We start from the raw sequence: 15,905 nt of genomic DNA, 5'->3' as shown, positions 1-15,905 counted from the left end.
TACTGCCACGTTTATTAACTACGAAAAAGGAAGATTGGGGTACAATTTCAGCCTGTAAACAGAAGCAAGATGAAGACACTAGTGATTACTATGCCCGATTTGAGAAATGTTTTGGTATAAATAGTGGCATAAAAGCAAGTAGCGAATCATACCCACATCTGTTTGTAACAAAATTAGTAGAAAATGCCCTGCCACCAGTAAAGAATAGAGTATTAAAATTCGAGAGTACCTGGCAAGGTAACACTCCATCACAAATGTTACAAATGTTACAGTACCATCACAATAGAATTAGAGAGGAACAAGAACATGAACACAGACGCATGAAAGACACGAAAATGAAAATGTTAGTTTCCCAGACAGTTCCAGCTGAAGGACATAAAAAGGGTATGACACATTCCGATTCAGCAGGACCTGTAAAAGGGACATGCAATTATTGTAAAAAGCCAGGTCATTATGTACACGATTGTCCAGTTTTAAAACATAATATCGCCATAGGTAAAACACAAGAAAGACCACGGCCATTTAGACAAGAGCAGAATGAACAAGGAGCTCTGCAGCATGCCCAGGCCATGCCAGCCGCACAACAGCCAATACAGTTTGTGCCAGCTGCACCACCGTTGCCTGTTACTGCCACACAGACAACAACACGACAAATGTATCAGACCGCACAGTATGAATATCCTGAGTATCAGCGTTACGCATGAACAAGCCTAGAGAGGGAAGTTGATTTACCCCTTATCGAGATTCCTGTAGATCAAGAAGGACCTTATGTACATAGTGAATTATTAGGCCAAGATAGGAAGTTTTTACTCGATACAGGGGCAAGTCGAACAACTATAAAACGTAGTGAAGTTCCAGGGGCACCCCTCTCAGGCTCACAGAATATTTCCCTTGGTTTTTCAGGAAAACCTATTGTTAATGAAGTGTCACAACCTCTGCCACTTACGATAGGACCTCTGACCCGAACTACAGATTTATTGCTTACTAAATCATGTCCAGAAAACTTGCTAGGAATAAAAACATTGAAAGCTCTAGGAGCCATAATATGTTGTTCTCCGGAAGGAGTAAGGTTGTTTTTACGTGATTTTAAAGGTCACTATGTGTCTAGAGACATGGATCCCCGACTGCAGACTTTACCTACACGTCTATGGGCACAAGGCCCTACTGATGTTGGTTGCATGAATATTACACCATATAGAGTCACGTTAAAGGCAGGAGTGGTGCTACCACGAATGCGACAATACAAGTTACCACCAGATGCTGTAGTGGCTTTACTACAAATCATTGACGAGCTTATTGCCCAAGGAGTAGTTGTGGAAACAGACTCCAATGTATGTAATTCACCGATAATTCCGATTCTTAAACGAACAGATCCTAAGGCCCCGCCAGTATATCGATTGGTTATTGATCTGCGCGAGTTAAACAAATGCATTGTGCCACAATTCCCTGTGGTTCCAGATATCTCGGCATTACTGACAGCTATTGATTCCGAAGCAACATTCTTTACTGTAATCGATCTCAAGAATGCCTTTTTCAGCGTCCCAATAGATCCGGAAAGCCAATATTTGTTCGGATTTAGTTTAAATGGACGTAGCTTTAAATTCTCACGCGCACCTCAAGGATTTACAGAAAGCCCCAGCATCTATAGCCAAGCACTGAAACGAGAACTCGATAGTATCCACATGCCAGTTAACACTGCTCTGCTTCAATACGTCGATGATCTGCTGATCACCGCGAGAAGCGAACCGGAATGTGAAAAAGCATCACTGACAGTTTTACAATTTCTAGCCGAAAAGGGGCACAAGGTGTCCCCTTCTAAGCTGCAATTCTGTGTCCAGCGAGTTGTTTATCTTGGACACTCGCTGTCCAAGGAGGGAAGGCAGCTTACACCCGACCGCATTCAGTTAATAGCTAACATGCCAATACCCAAGACACAAAAGGAGGTACGGGCTTTCATAGGCCTCACTTCATATTGTAGGCAGTGGATCCCTCAGTATGCATTTCTAGCAAAACCACTCATTCAGTTGACAACACAGGAGGCAGCCACATCGACTGTTCTCCCTTGGACTCAAGAACATACACAAGCTTTTGAAAGCCTAAAGAAAGCTTTATGTCAAGCACCTGTTTTAGCAACACCATGTTACAGAAAACAATTTACACTTTTTGTTACAGAACGCGAAGGTACTGCCTTGTCAGTACTCACACAGGAACAAGCAGGAGCACACAAACCATGTGCTTATTTTTCTAGTACATTAGATCCAGTAGCTCAGGCTTTGCCTGCATGCCTGAAATCAGTAGCAGCGACAGCTTTAGCAATCAGACAAAGCGATGCCATAGTGTTAGGACACCCATTGACAGTTCAAGTACCACACACAGTAGAGGTCCTTGTAAATAGAACGCAAACACAACACTTGACTATAGCGCGACTTACAGGGTATGAACTTACATTGTTTCAGCCACATATAGAAATCAGACGCTGTAACACATTGAATCCTGCCACACTTTTGCCAGTAACCGGAACAGACCCACTAGCTCATGACTGTATTGAAGTTATTACTATAACGACAAAACCCAGACAAGACTTGACAGATGTCCCATTGTCAGATCCAGACCTGACGTTGTATGTAGATGGTTCATGTATGAGAACAAGTACAGGAGAGTTAGTGGCTGCTTACGCAGTCACCACAGATACTGAAGTCATTGAAACTAATCGTATAAATACTTTGTCAGCTCAAGCCGCAGAGCTCATCGCTCTGACACAAGCCTGTATTCAAGCCACAAATAAAAAAGTCAACATATACACTGATTCACGTTATGCATTCGGAGTTGTACATGACTTCGGCGTGCTGTGGCGAGAGAGAGGTTATTTAACTTCCCACGGTGCCCACATTCAGCACGGACCCCTCATTCATGCCTTATTAGATGCAATACATCTACCCACTGCAATATCAATTATGAAATGTAAGGCTCATACGAAGATTACTGATATCATTTCCCAAGGCAATGATCTAGCCGACAGAACAGCTAAACAGACTGCTCAAACTCAAACCCCCGACATGACAAAGACAATAGTCCCGACACCGACACGTTGTATGACAGTTAAAGATCCTACCCTTGACGTAATTGACATACAGACACATGCTACACCAGACGAAATAAAGAAATGGACTGAATTAGGAGGGATCCAAACGGACCAAGGATGGATGATGAAGGAAAAGTCTGTATGGTTCCTCCCTGATTCAATGGTCCAAGTTATAATTAACACTATACATAGTCCAGCGCATCTAGGAGAAAAAGCTATGCTAGACAGCATTCAACACATTTGGTTCAACAAACATTTACAAGCAGCAGCCAAACAAAAGGTCCGTACCTGTATGATCTGTTGCCAGTTCAACCCAGGAAAAAGCGTTCCCGTAGAACAGGGTGGATTTCATCCTCCTGACCACCCTTTTGAAGTCCTCCAGATGGATTATATCCAGATGGAACGATGTCGAGGATTCAAATATGTTCTCGTAGTTGTCTGCGCTCTGTCCCGTTGGACGGAGGCATACCCGGTTTCAGATTACACTGCCCCGACTACTGCCAAACAGTTGGTTCGAGAATTCTTCCCACGATACGGTTTACCACGTGTTGTCTACTCAGATAACGGCCAGCCGTTCTCATCCGAATTAATGAAACATGTTTCACTTCTGCTAGGATATCAGTGGAAATTCCACTGTGTTCGACACCCCGAGGCAGCAGGTCTCGTAGAAAGACATAATCAGATACTGAAAATCAGACTGTCCAAAATATGCAGAGAGAAAGGTGTCGACTGGATAGTAGCATTACCAGTTGCACTCTTTTACATGAGAATGGTAGCACACTCTCGAACAGGGCTATCCCCGTATGAGGTGATCTTCGGCAGACCACCAAATATGTGGGGGACGCCCATACCACGCAAAATAACTGATATTGACTGTAATATGCTGACAGATTACTTGGCTTCCTTGATGTCTGCACTACAATCTTGTCGTTCACAGGTTGCTGCAGCATTTCCCGACAACACTGAGGTGAAACCCCATGACGTAGTTCCGGGTGATTTCGTGTTTGTGAAAAATTTCGACCGAAAGACTCAGCTGGAGCCCAGGTGGAAGACACCCAAGTTGGTTCTGCTGACCACAAGAACAGCCGTGAAGATCGAGGGCCGCAAGGGCTGGATTCATTCAAGTCATATCAAGAAATTTCATGGACAATCCTCGGATATAGACATTGTGCCCTGCACTCCCTCACAGACTGATTCAAAACTTCCTTTGGTTGAAAAGACTGAAACTGAACTCTACAAAGTTAAATTGAGGCCTAGAACGTCAGACGATTTGATTGTTTAAGTCCTCTCCTAGGTGAAGCGGTTGAATCTGTCTCTGACATGTATCCTCTAGACCTGAATCATGGACAGTCGCGAAAAATGATGAAACGACAGGCGTATTGTAAATCACTGCGTAGCCATTGCATAGTGACATTAATAATCTTGTTTTTCTTGAGTCTTTTAATAATTACTGCAAGCATATTGTTGCACATATATTACCCTATTTCTAGACATGTTTATAATGTTACTGCTGAACATTCTTTTAGTGACTTACCTCCGCATGAATTGTCTTATAGACTTGCGCTGCGCAATAACACTTTCATTAGTATGTTACATCATTCCCATCAGACTAGTAATGCCACTAATTGTTGGGTGTGTGGCCGACTCCCTCCCTATCAGAATTATGAAGGAGTCCTGCCTTTCTTTCCACATCCGTTTACACATAATGGATCCTGTGGAGCATGGTTTAGTTTAATCAATTCCATAGACTCAGACACAGCAGTTTACCAAGATCATTGGGTATGGGGAAATCTGAACCTAGTTTTACTCAAGGTCTGCTACCCTGACAAGGAGGGTCGCCCCAAGAGAACAGGAACTGATCTAGAAAATGAAGTATATGGATTAGGTAATTTTACACCTAATCTCATGATTCTGAATGTCGTATCCGAAGTTGAACTAGTTTTGCCCACCATGTCAGTATTCCCAGCGAAGGGTGAATTATGCGTAAGAAAGGTTGGTTCCATACATATGGGCCATAGTAAATGCACCACTACAGTAGAATTCAGTGATCAAGGCAAATCTTCATTTAGAGCTTATCGCCACTCCTACTTTATATGTGGTCAGACTGCATATATGCGTCTACCTCTAGACTGGGATGGTACCTGCTACATTGCATTCCTTTTGCCACCTGTTTTCCTAGCTCCTCCTGATTATTACAGAAATATTCATCTAATACACAACAGAGAGCGGAGAGATCTCCCAATTGTCGATTACACTGAAACAGCATGGGAAAAATACACAGATTTCAATAAAGGCATCTTTCCTTATATAGGTACTGTTACTAATAGTAAACTGATACGTAGATTAACTAGAACCCTTGAAGCAGTAGTGAATGAGACTATTTCCCCCTTAGGCAATTTAACGGAAGAGCAGTCTGCTATGCGGATTGTTGTGCTTCAAAATCGTCTTGTCCTTGACGTCATCCTGGCTGATAGGGGCGGAGCTTGTAGGGTCATCGGATCAAGCTGCTGCGTATTCATACCAGAAAATTCGCCATCTGTATATAAAGCCATCACTCGCCTTCATAAGATTGTAAACCAGATACACCAGAACCCAGGCACTTGGACTTGGTCCAGTTGGTTTTGGAGTGTGATATCAGCCTGGGGATGGAGAGTTTTATCCTTCCTAGGTATTGGCCTTCTCATACTATTCAGTTGCTGTCTATGTCTGCAATGTGGACCAGCGATTTGTGGTCTGTGTACCACATCGTGTATTCCACCACCAAGATTTCGTTCGTCCCGGAAGAAGAAAGAAGAACAAATGATGTTATATTAACAGATCAATGGATTGATGAAGATTGATATCTCTTAACGGGCAAGTAGGGGACAAGGAGGGAATGTGGAAATATGGATTTTCCCGATCAGTTATGTCCCCTATCTTGGACCCCAACGGTTCTATGTGCATGTCACAAGTACATGTATGTTCCCTCCAGTTCCAGTTATGAAGACGCAAATACATGTGCGTCCACCGTCAACATGTCCTCTGTCAGATCCGCCATGAACAGGCCGGATATTCCATTCCTAAATATGAAAGGCCACCGGCTTTATATGGTTCACTTATGTCATTTCACAGTCCAGGCAAGTAGGCCCAGATTCTGTCATCAAACTCCTCTTGCTTTCTGCCTCTGAAAACTCCAGTTCGAGCCTGCATCTGTGACCATGAACTTTGTCTCATTCTCTGCGCGGCTCACGAAGCCTGACATCAGCCTATTCTCTGCCAAGAACTGTATTTCGCCTTCGAGTTATCTGCTTCCCCCTCAGCCGATGCATTCCTGTCTAGTAGTTTAAGTAAACATTCTTCCAGCTACCGAGCAAAAGGCTCGACTTCTCTGTCCTCATGCAAGTAATTCATAGCCCTGTTACCATGGAATATTCCTACCCCCTCGCTTTCAGTGTAGACATTTAGACGCTTGTACACGCACGCACAGTCAGTATAGAATAGATTCTGTCCGAGAGTCCTTCTTTTGTGGATAACATAGTTCTTTAAACATAGGATGTTAGATATGATTTGGGATTAGGTTGACTTGACCCCCCAGACTTTCTGTCTCCACATGTAGAGCTAAATGTCAAGTCCCCTTCACCCCCTAGTTGCACGTCAATCACACGTCATACTGCTGCGCGCGCATCTATGCCAAGTATTATCTTATAGATCCACCTATAGGTGACATCATAACCAATTATGTTCCTTTTTACTCCTTATTACACCCATTTTTTGGTTACGCAGACAAATCGTCATTTTCCTTATCAATTGTTACGCCTATTGCATTCGCTTCATTGTAATGTATGTACTATAAAGGTTACTTCATGTCAATAAAGTATGTACTTCACTTCCTGAACCTCCGTGGTGATGGAACTTGGAGCAACCGATTATAATCGATCATTGGAATAAAGCCCATTCCGAACCTCTAATACCACGGATTCTGCCTCTCATTTTACTGAGCTATTTAATTATGTTTCTGTATCAAATTAAGTCCAGGTAAAGGAGAATTATTTACCACAGCACCTTGAGACCCTTACGGGTGAGTAGTTGTGCTTAACAAAAACACCTAATTTGATTTGATTTGATCTATAAGCCCTTTTTTGGCGTATGTAGCTCCTTGAAGCGCCTTGCCTAGATCTGCTGTGTAAAGGTTAAAAAGCATCAGGGCTAGGACGCAGCCCTGTTTCAGGCCCCAATCTGTGTACAGCCTTTTGGAGTCTATGTCCCCAGTCAGTTTTATCCTCACCCATGTGTTACTATATAGTGAGATAATAGCCTTCAGAAGGTTATCTGGAATATTCCAGCTCTTCAGTTTTTTCCATAACTTATTTCTGGAGACACAATAAAGCACCGCTCAATAGTACACAAAGCAGGCAAACACTGGCAAGTTGTTTTTGGTGTTCGCCTGCTGGGCCAAGTATGATAGTACTACAATATTATGTATTTTGAATTACCCCTTACACAGCATTCCACTGAAACTTTTTTCATAGCTCTCCCATGTCGACAATGATGTCACATTGGCACTGCACCACTCGTGACTCCGCGTGACGTCATCGGAGCCATAAGAAGACCTCGTCGGCGTGCTGACGTCCGTTCCCTTTTTTCCGTGCCGTCGACGCGTAACGGCTTTTCTAGATCTCTCCTTTTTTTTGTAGTCTACTTTGTTGCAGTTGTCCTTAAAATGTTTCTTCACGATGGCTACTCAGAAGCAGCCTGTTTTGAACCCTGTAGGGAATGTGGGGGCCATATGTTGATCACAGTCCCCACGAAGACTGCCGTTGGTGTTTGTCATCGGACCACAATGTTGAATGTTCTTTGTGCCGTCGGATGAATCCGAAGGCACTTAAGGAAAGGCAAGCAAAGTTGTTTATGGCCTGGGAGGAGAAGGAGAAGAGGAATCGGAAGAGAACCAAGTCGAGGTTGAAGTCGCCGACTCCGCACACCTCGAGGTCGTCCAGAAAGCACACGAAGAAGAGGCAACACGGGTCCTGGCGTCTCTCTTCAAAGGAGAAGTTGTTGAATTCAGTGTCCCTGGTCCAGCGTCCTCATAGTAAGGATGACATCTCCCCAATTCCTTCACCGCAGGTGTCTCCTGTGCGCTTTCTGACTGAGGGATTCTCTGACGCCGAGGTACTCTCCAATGCCCAGGGTGGAGTGTCCTGTGCCTCTGGACGCTCTGATCCCAGATCTGGCATCTCCAGTGCAGCAACCAGAGCCCTCTCTTCGACCTTGATCCATCTCAAGTCAGGCAGTTCCAGATCCATACCCACCATTCCCGGCTCCAGGTGCGGATCCGTTGCATTTTCTTAATACGATTTATGGCATGTTTGCCAGGGTGGTTAACCCATCCGGTGCACTGGCTGGCCCCGTGGGTCCACTTACTTATAATTTAGGCATTCCGCAACATTATGCCCAGGCACCATTTATGCCGTTCATGCCAATGACTCAGTCTTGGCCTCTCCCGACGCCGAGGTTCTCGCCACCCATTCCATCTCAGGAGGGAAGGATGGACTACTGTCCGGCACCGTCGGGCTCCATTCTGGCACCGTCTCAAATTCATTCGGCGCCATTGCCCGCTTCGGAAGGTCCCCCATCAACGCCGGCTCCGAGGTCTCTGGTGCCGTGTCTGGTGCCGCCGACTTCAAAGTTACTATCGAGGAGGGAGGCTCAGAGGCTTCTGGAAGAGGAGGAATTCCAGGAGCAATAGGAGCAGGCTGAGGAGGGGGAGATACTAGACCCTATGGATGATTTTGCAGGACTGCAAGAAACCAGTGGGATTGACACGTCACCGAAGTGGGAGCTCTCCTCTCCAAAAGCTCTTCCCTCGCAGGATGTGGCTTCATACCACTCGGTCATTGGGTAAGCTGCTGACCTTTTGGACTTACAGTTACCAACGGCAGAGGTCAAATCTAATATTTTAACAGAAGTACTGCATTCTCCTTCTTCTGCGGTGGAGCCTTTGCTCCCTTTCAACAAGACTCTGACAGATCCGGTTTTGGAAATATGGCAGAAGCCAGTGTCAAGAATGATGGCAAGGCACTATAGGTGGCGCCTGGGGATCCAGCATTTTTATCGCCACACCCTTCGCCTGAAAGCCTTGTGGTTCAAGCTTCCTGTTCCTCAAAACAATCTGCTGGTTCCTTTCCTTCGACTCTGGGGGATAGGGACACCAAGAAGTTGGAACAAAGCGAAAAAAGGTGTTTTCGTCGGCCAGCATGGCCTTGAAATCGACTAATGTCATGTGTTTGATGGGGCGTTCTATCCATGAATTGATGGATTATGCCAAGGAGGTAATACGTAAGTTGCCAGAGTATGTCCAGGGTCACTTCACTGAGGTGCTGTCAGACACGCAGGCTGCAGCCCGTCCGGTGATCCAGTCCGGCCTTGATACGGCCAACTCCGTTGCCAGGGTAATGGGTTCTTCGGTGGCAACTAGGAGCCATTCTTGGTTGAGAGGGTTAGGCTTCTCTCTGGACGTCCAGGCCACACTGTTGGACCTTCCCTTTGACGGATCAAGACTGTTTGGAACCAAGGCTGATTCACCTTTACAGCGATTTAAGGATAGCAGAGCTACTGCTAAATCCTTAGGCTTGCAGTCACAGCCTAGGGGTTTTGGTTTCTGGAGATTTCGGTGCTTTGGTAAAGATGCTCTTTTTCGAGGCCGACAGCAACAGCAGCAACAGAACCCTCTGTATAAGTCATACAGAGGGAAGGGAAGAGGTTGTCTGCGCGGGGCTGCTTGCCAACAGGTCTCCTCCCCTGTCCTCACCACTGGCTCTGCAGGGAAGCAACTCTAGATACCCCATTGTGGAGCATGTTGGTCCTGTTGGAGGTCGGGTTTCCCATTTTCTACAAAATTGGAAATCTGTTACATCATATCTTTGGGTTTTTAATCTTGTAGAAAATGGGTACACCTTTCCCTTCCTGGGGTTTCCCCCTCCTTACCCTCCTCGCCAGGTTTGGTGGTTGGAGGATCATCTAATGCTTCTGCAACAAGAGGTCCTGACCCTGTTACAGAAGGGTGCGATAGAGATTGTTCTGGAGCAGGAGAGGGGTCAGGGATGTTACTCCGGTATTTACTGATCCCCAAAAAGGGTGGTAGTTTGCGGTCGATCCTGGACCTCAGGGTCTTGACTTTTTACCTTAGACAGGAGAAGTTCAAGATGTTGACCCTAGCTCAGGTTCTTATGGTGCTGCAGCTGGAGGACTGGATGGTGTTGATCGATTTACAGGATGCGTATTTTCACATTTCCATCCTGAAGTCGCATCGGAGGTATCTCTGTTTTACTGTGGGATCTCAACACTACCGGTTTGTGGTCCTTGCGTTCTGTCTTACATTTGCACCACAGGTCTTCACAAAGGTGATGGCAGTGGTAGCAGCACATCTCAGAGGGTCCGAATTCCTGTTTTCCCCTATCTGAATGATTGGCTGCTCAAAGCAAGGTCGCCAGAGATTGTGCTGCATCATCTGCAAGTAACAACTTGACTGTTGTTCGACTTGGGTTTTTCGATAAATGTACCCAAATCTCACCTGGTGCCCCCACAGCACAACCTGTTCATAGGGGCGGTACTGGATACTACTCTGAGTCATGCTTTCCCGCCTCCTCAGAGAGTTCTACACATCCAAGCTATCATTCCAATGTTTCAAAATGGAGCAGATGTTCCAGTCCTGAGGTTTTGCGCCTGCTCGGTCTGCTCGCTTCTTGCATTCTGTTGGTCAACCATGCACGCTGGGACATGAGCGCACTCCAGTGGATCCTCCTCAGGCAGTAGTTTCAGCACAATGGAGAGTTCAGGGAGGTGGTCAGAATATACAGAGACACTGCAGCGGATCTGTTATGGTGGAGTGTTTCGGGCAAACTGTCTCAAGGGAAGCAGTTTCAACCTCCTTCTCCAGTGGCCACGGTGATAACGGATTCCTCCACTCTTGGGTGGGGTGCTCATCTGGGGGATCTGGAGATCAAGGGTCTTTGGTCTTCAGAGGAAAGATTGCTTCATATCAATCTTCTGGAATCGCAGGCAATACGTTTGACTTTCAAGGCCTTTTTTCCCTCCCTACACGGTCAGTTGGTTCTGGTCCTGACGGACAACACTACCGGGATGTGGTACATCAACAAACAAGGAGGAGTAGGGTTGTATCGTCTCTGCAGAGAGGCTCTGCGACTCTGGTTCTGGGCTCAGGACCACCAGATTTGCGTAACTGCAAATCATCGGGCCGAGGTGCTGAATGTGCATGCAGACAGTCTCAGTCCATTTTCGGAATGTGGGGGTTTCCGCAGGTGGACCTTTTTGCAACTCACGAGAACGCGCACAACCCGTCATTCTGCAGTCTCCAGTATCCGATGCGTGGACCATTGGAGGATGCGTTTCAACTGGATTGGATTCTTTGGCTTGTTTCTATGTTTCCCGAATACCCTTCATTCCTCTAGTTCTGAGGAAGATTCACCAAGACCAGGCCCAAATCATATTGATTGCTCCGGATTGGCCAAGAAGGGTGTGGTACACACACCTTCTTCACCTCTCATCACATCCTCTGTTTCGTCTCCCTCTCAAGGCAGACCTCCTCTCGCAGTCGCGTGGGCAGGTTCTACACCCCCACCTTCAGAGCCTGCACCTTCATGCCTTGAGATTGCACTGGGCAACCTGAGTTCCTTCTCTCTCCCACCAGATGTGGTGGATGTTATATTATCTGCCAGAAGACACTCCACCAAATCTGTCTATTCCTGTAGATGGGCCAGATTTGTTAAGTGGTGTGGAGAGAGTTCAGTGGATCCTTTGAAGGACCATTTGTCTGTTGTTCTTAGTTTTTCTCTTTCCTTGTGCTGGGACTGTTAAAGGCTATTTGTCGGCTTTATCAGCCTTCCTTTATTTGCTAGACCAACCATTGTTGTTTAAGTCTCCCATAGTTATGAGGTTCATTAAGGGTCTCACTCACAGATCTCCTCCCACTCATTTTATTATGCCTCAGTAGGATTTAAATTTGGTTCTTACTTTCCTGATGGGGTCTCCTTTCGAGCCTCTTCATAGTTGTCCGTTGAGGCTTCTTACATTCAAAACAGTCTTTCTCATTATTATTACCTCTGCCAGGAGGGTAAGTGAGCTTCAGGCTCTTAGTTCTAAGCCTTCTTTTACATCAATCCATGCAGATAAGATGGTTTTAAGGTCCAGAGCTGCTTTCCTGCCTAAGGTGGCTACTCCTTTTTTCATCTAGGACAATCTATCATCTTACCTACTTTCTATCCCCCCCCTCACCCTTCCAAGGAGGAGGAGAGACTTTACCGCCTGGACCCTAGAAGGGCGGTCAGCTTCTACCTGGACAGAACCAAGGACTTAAGGCTTGACGACCAGCTCTTCATTGGTTACGTGAGAAGAATGAAGGGCAAAGCTGTCCACAAGTGAACGCTTTCCAGGTGGATCATCTTGTGCATCACAATCTGCTATGCCTTGGACAAGAAGGAGCCACCAGAAGGTATTAGAGCTCATTCTACTATTGCTAAGTCTTCTTCTGCTTTGGCTAGAGGTGTCCGTGTTGTAGACATCTGCAAGACGGCAACTTGGGCCTTCCTCCACACTTTCGCAAAGCATTATTGCTTGGATTCAGAGGTGAGGAGGGACGGCCATATTGCACGTTCTGTGCTGCAGAATTTTTTGGTATGGGTAGGTGGACACCCTCCTCCAGGAACGGGACTGCTTGCTGATTCAATTCAAAAGGTGAGGAATCCACAGGCAGATGTATCCATATCCATCAGAAGAACACGTTACTTACCTTCTGTAATGCTTTTTCTGGTGGATACAGTATCTGCCTGTGGATTCCTCACTGTGCCACCGCCTTCCCGTTGTCTACTTACTTATGCCGAAAAGCTTTTTTGGACATGACATTCTCGTAATTCATTGTCATTTGCACTGATATGATGCTTGTCGCTAGGAAATGTCTATGTTGTAGAATTTCCATTTTTCTTTCTTCTTCAAGTCATATACTTTGTATGTTTGTGTATATATTGTATACTGTGTATACCTGTGAAATGTTGTCGGTTCACCCGTTCGCCTCGAAGACATTGAAGAAATGGGTGTAATTTACGTCAGTACGCCGACGAGGTCTTCTTATGGCTCCGATGAGATCACGCTGTGTCACAAGCGGAGCCGTGCCATTGTGAAGTCCTCCTTGATGTGCGAGCGCTATGAAAAAAGTTTCCGTGGAATGCTGCGCAAAGGGTAATTCAAAAGGTGAGGAATCAATAGGCAGATACTGTATCCACCAGAAAAAGCGTAACTGAAGGAAAGTAACTTGTTCACTTGCTGTTTTATATTTGATTTATTAGTATTCCTTTATTATAATCTGCTTATGTTTTGCTCTATTATTATTATTTCACTCGTAAGTGCTCATTATCTGCATATGTTTTATCATAATTATCTACTTGTGTTAATCTCATGCATTTGAACTTGTGATGCATATATATATTTGCATGTTGTTTTCATTTGACATCTGGAAAAGCCTTTCTGTTAGAGAGTGTTGCACTAATAAAACACCACGCTTTATTCTGAAAACTGTCTCTTGATGTGCCTCATTTGGTGAGTGCTGCGACCCGTTCTAGGTGTTTTCTTGCTTTGCCTGGGGAGTGCTGAATTTCTTAAATTTGGGAGTGTAAAGCAACACATTTCAGCTCTGTAGTGCCTGTTTGGCCTTTTCTATGCTGAACAGGTCTGTTTGTCCTTTGATGGGTCCTCATTCTGGGATTTCTGGTGGCTGCTCCGGGGGCTTTGTCGTTCTGGGTCCTGGTTGGTCCTTGGAGTTTGTGGCCTGGGATACACTGAACATCTTCTGGTGGTTGTGCTCTCTCATGTTGGGCCTTTTGGCTCTGCTTGTAAAACTTTCTCCCTGTGCCCCTTGTTGGGTGAAAGCTTGGCACACCCCGGGGCTGCTTTGCCTTCTCCTGGCTTCCTGTCCTTGTACTCTTATGTGGGATCTTCTAGCATTCTTTACTTTGTGTTTCCTGTTAGGCATTGGGCAGAGACTGAACATTTTCCTGGCGGGGCTGTTTGTTTCCTTGACACAGGTTCTCTGTGTTTCTCGGTCCCATTGGCTTGTATTCTTTAGGTCCTGCTTATGCTTGGCCTCAAATAAGCTCTGGTTTGGGTAGGCGCACATTGGTGCAAGGTGTTTACATCCGTATCCATGTGTGCTTGTTTCAGGGGTATGACAGCTTCTGCCCTTTATGTAGGGTGTGCTTCTATTAGGGCCTTCTTGGTGGGTTTTGCCCAGGCATGTCTGTTCTCCTAGGTTGGGTCTTTCCAGTCTGAGCTGATATCTTGTGTGCTACTATTGGCTGCCTGTTTCTTCCCCTTAGGTTTACTTTTGGGACATATATTATCTGGTTTGCTTTTGGAAACTCGTTTGGGTGGGGTGCCTGTTGTGGCCCTTCACCTGCACACTCAGTGGTGGTTGTGGTTGTTTTTTTTTTAGTAGCCTTGATGTTCGCTACCTGATAAATGCCTTCTCATTTACAGCCTTTCCTCCGCAAGGGTGGAGCTTAGTGTTCCTGGGTTCTGATTTTGCTTGACTTGAGTGTGCCTGCTCTGCTGTAGGGTTTTCAAGCTGCTGTCTTTTGGTCCCTTCTGGCTGTATTTCCCTGTGTCACTGGCTATTGGATTGTGCTGCTGCTTTTGGCTTTCTCAGCTGTCCTGTTGCCTGTTGTGAGTTGCTTTTGTGGGCGTCCGATCTTTTGGGGGCGATTCCTCTGGGGGCACTAGTTGTGCCTACTGTAGGAGAGTAGGATCTGCTTCTTATGGTTACCCCCACTTTTTGCTGATGTATCACTGTTTTCGACTTAGACTGGTTGGGATCCTGCTATTCAGGACCCCAGTCTATCTGCCTTCTCCTCTAAATTGATTGCATGTGCTTTAGGTACACTCCATATTGGATACTGTGGTACCCTTATCAGTCCCTAGTATATGGTACACCATGTACCCAGGGTATAGGTACCCCTAGAGGACTCCCAGGGGCTGAAGCATGTATTATGCCTCCCCTGAGAGTCTGTTCAAAATGGCACCACAGGTCTGCTACTGCAGCCTGTGTAAGGTGGTGCATGCACCCCTTACTTAGGTATAGGTTACCTATATACCTATTCTAAATCACTACACTTATAAACCTATCAGTAACCCCTATAGCAGGCCTTACCAATCCTGAAGGCAGGGCGCTGGGTTTTATGTGAGAGGGTGCCCCTGCAGGAGCAGAGCCCATCTGCAGCCTTCGGAACCAATTTTCCGGGGTTGTCTGTGATGTAGCCAACCATATATATTTAAGTGCATTATAACCTCGCCATGAATGCTAACTTGAAATCGGCTGCTTAGAAACATGTTGTGTTTGGTGTCAAACACCTTAGAATCATACCTCCCAGCCAGTAACTGGAGTAAAGGAGTTACTCCCCTGCAGCAGCAGGCACCTTAATGCATCTGACCGGTTTGCATCTCCCGAGCTCCTGAGGACTCCGAAGATTTCTGCAACACAGGAGGTGGGTTCTAGAGCGTCCCTGAGGTTGATCTAACCTCTCAGCAATTCTGAGACCACTGTCCCTCGTGGGGACCGTGCAATCCGAACCCCTGTGCACCATGTACTTTTGCAGCAGGATATGCTTTTTGGCGATCCTGGAGGCTGTGCTTTGGGCTACGTGTAGTCCTGACCCCGAGCAGTATTTCCACCAAAGGTTTCTGACCTACACTCCACGAGTGTTCCGCGGGCTGGTATTTCATGATTCAGCTTGAGGTCACTTTGCGATCCCTGGTCCGTTGGCCTGTGGATCCCTGTGAA

The sequence above is a fragment of the Triturus cristatus genome, chromosome 12 (assembly GCF_964204655.1).
Source record: "Triturus cristatus chromosome 12, aTriCri1.1, whole genome shotgun sequence".
Taxonomy (NCBI): Eukaryota; Metazoa; Chordata; class Amphibia; order Caudata; family Salamandridae; genus Triturus; species Triturus cristatus.
This window is presented reverse-complemented; position numbering follows the sequence as displayed.